This window comes from Nerophis lumbriciformis, linkage group LG16 (genome assembly GCF_033978685.3).
Source record: "Nerophis lumbriciformis linkage group LG16, RoL_Nlum_v2.1, whole genome shotgun sequence".
Taxonomy (NCBI): domain Eukaryota; kingdom Metazoa; phylum Chordata; class Actinopteri; order Syngnathiformes; family Syngnathidae; genus Nerophis; species Nerophis lumbriciformis.
Genome location: NC_084563.2, coordinates 38,431,807 through 38,435,244, shown reverse-complemented (window position 1 = coordinate 38,435,244; position 3,438 = coordinate 38,431,807).

Genomic DNA, 3,438 nt, shown 5'->3' with positions numbered 1-3,438 from the left:
TGTAGCTATGATAAAGTACACGTTTTGGCGTGTTTTATTATTCATAGTTTGCTTAACAGTAATAGAATATTGTTATATGCTATAAGTGACCAGACGTCATATATTTTCAAGTATTTCATATATATATATATATATATATATATATATATATATATATATATATATATATGTATGTATATATATGTATGTATGTATATATATATATATATGTATGTATATGTATATATATATGTATGTATATGTATATGTATATATATATATATATGTATGTATATGTATATATATATATATGTATGTATGTATATGTATATATATATATATATATATATGTATATGTATATATATATATATATGTATGTATGTATATGTATATATATATATATGTATGTATGTATATGTATATATATATATATATACAGGTAAAAGCCAGTAAATTAGAATATTTTGAAAAACTTGATTTATTTCAGTAATTGCATTCAAAAGGTGTAACTTGTACATTATATTTATTCATTGCACACAGACTGATGCATTCAAATGTTTATTTCATTTAATTTTGATGATTTGAAGTGGCAACAAATGAAAATCCAAAATTCCGTGTCACAAAATTAGAATATTACTTAAGGCTAATACAAAAAAGGGATTTTTAGAAATGTTGGCCAACTGAAAAGTATGAAAATGAAAAATATGAGCATGGACAATACTCAATACTTGGTTGGAGCTCCTTTTGCCTCAATTACTGCGTTAATGCGGCGTGGCATGGAGTCGATGAGTTTCTGGCACTGCTCAGGTGTTATGAGAGCCCAGGTTGCTCTGATAGTGGCCTTCAACTCTTCTGCGTTTTTGGGTCTGGCATTCTGCATCTTCTTTTTCACAATACCCCACAGATTTTCTATGGGGCTAAGGTCAGGGGAGTTGGCGGGCCAATTTAGAACAGAAATACCATGGTCCGTAAACCAGGCACGGGTAGATTTTGCGCTGTGTGCAGGCGCCAAGTCCTGTTGGAACTTGAAATCTCCATCTCCATAGAGCAGGTCAGCAGCAGGAAGCATGAAGTGCTCTAAAACTTGCTGGTAGACGGCTGCGTTGACCCTGGATCTCAGGAAACAGAGTGGACCGACACCAGCAGATGACATGGCACCCCAAACCATCACTGATGGTGGAAACTTTACACTAGACTTCAGGCAACGTGGATCCTGTGCCTCTCCTGTCTTCCTCCAGACTCTGGGACCTCGATTTCCAAAGGAAATGCAAAATTTGCATGGTTGGGTGATGGTTTGGGGTGCCATGTCATCTGCTGGTGTCGGTGCCAACTTTGAGACCTCCGAATTCGGGAGATGGGGGGGGGGGGGGGGTTGTGGTAGCGGGGGTGTATATTTGTTGTGTTTATGTTGTGTTACGGTGCGGATGTTCTCCCGAAATGTGTTTGTCATTCTTGTTTGGTGTGGATTCACAGTGTGGCACATATTTGTAACAGTGTTAAAGTTGTTTATACGGCCACCCTGAGTGTGACCTGTATGGCTGTTGATCAAGTATGCTTTGCATTCACTTGTGTGTGTGTAAAAGCCGCATATATTATGTGACTGGGCCGGCACGCTGTTTGTATGGAGGAAAAGCGGACGTGACGACAGGTTGTAGAGGATGCTAAAGGCAGTGCCTTCAAGGCACGCCCCCAATATTGTTGTCCGGGTGGAAATCGGGAGAAATTCGGGAGAATGGTTGCCCAGGGAGATTTTCGGGAGGGGCACTGAAATTCGGGAGTCTCCCGGGACAATCGGGAGGGTTGGCAAGTATGGTGACCATCCCAGTCAACAAACTAAAAACGTTATAAACAAGTTGTGGCGACGTTCCCGACACATCACCTGCTGCATGGTAACTCTGTCCCAGCAGCTGACGGAAGGACGCTTGTTGCACGTTCAGAATGAAACCGCAACATCAAATATTTTTCTCCTCCAACAGCATTGCACTCTTAAACGCACACCGAAACTCCACGGAAGTAGAAGCGATTCAAAGGAAGTGAAACAAAGCGATTGGCTATAAATCATCAATATAAGTGAACAGTATGTATTTTAGTTTCATAAAAAAACATGATAGCCTACTTAAATGGCCTGTTGCAGAGGCCTTCAGCAGGGGGTTGTGAAATCTTTGGCTGATTGGAATCTTTTTAAATAAACATTAGCATTGATCCAACACACTGTAGTGGTTGAGCAGTGGCATGGCCACCCTATTAAAAATGATTTCATTGTCATGTTAGCATCTAAAAAAGCTAGTTGATTATTATGCAAGCTGAGAGCTAATGTTTAGGGCGCAAATGTCAGATAGAGATTAGAGATTAGATTAGTGTATTATTTGAAATCCTATTATTCCACAATAACAAGGTCATACTTGCCAACCTTGAGACCTCCAATTTCGGGAGGTGGGGGGTGGGTGCAGGGGGCGTGGTTAAGAGGGGAGGAGTATATTTACAGCTAGAATTCACCAAGTCAAGTATTTCATATATATATATATATATATATATATATATATATCCCTGCGACCCCGAAGGGAATAAGCGGTACAAAATGGATGGATGGATATATATATATATATATATATATATATATATATATATATATATATATAAGAAATAATTGACTTTCAGTGAATTCTAGCTATATATATATATATATATATATATATATAAAAGAAATACTTGAATTTCAGTGTTCATTTATTTACACATACACACACACATAACACTCATCTACTCATTGTTGAGTTAAGGGTTGAATTGTCCATCCTTGTTCTATTCTCTGTCACTATCTTTCTAACCATGCTGAACACCCTCTCTGATTATGCATTGCTGTGTGGCACGCACAAAAGTGCTTTCATCAAATGCACTAGATGGCAGTATTGTCCTGTTTAAGAGTGTCACAACATTGCTGTTTACGGCAGACGGACTGCTTTACTGTAGACGTTCTTTATATTGTGGGAAAGCGGACTCAGGTCCGCATGGAGCTGGAGGGGGCGTGGCCTCCAGCTCCGCCTGAATTTCGGGAGATTTTCGGGAGAAAATTTGTCCCGGGAGATTTTCGGGAGAGGCGCTGAATTTCGGGAGTCTCTCGGAAAATCCGTGAGGGTTGGCAAGTATGAACAAGGTACCTTTATGACCAGTTTAATTTAAAGGGGAACATTATCACAATTTTAGAATGGTTAAAACCATTAAAAATCAGTTCCCAGTGGCTTATTATATTTTTCGAAGTTTTTTTCAAAATTTTACTCATCACGCAATATCCCTAAAAAAAGCTTCAAAGTGCCTGATTTTCACCATCGTTATAAACACCCGTCCATGTTCCTGTGACGTCACACAGTGAAGCCAACACAAACAAACATGGCGGAAAGAACAGCAAGCTATAGCGACATTAGCTCGGATTCAGACTCGGATTTCAGCGGCTTAAGCGA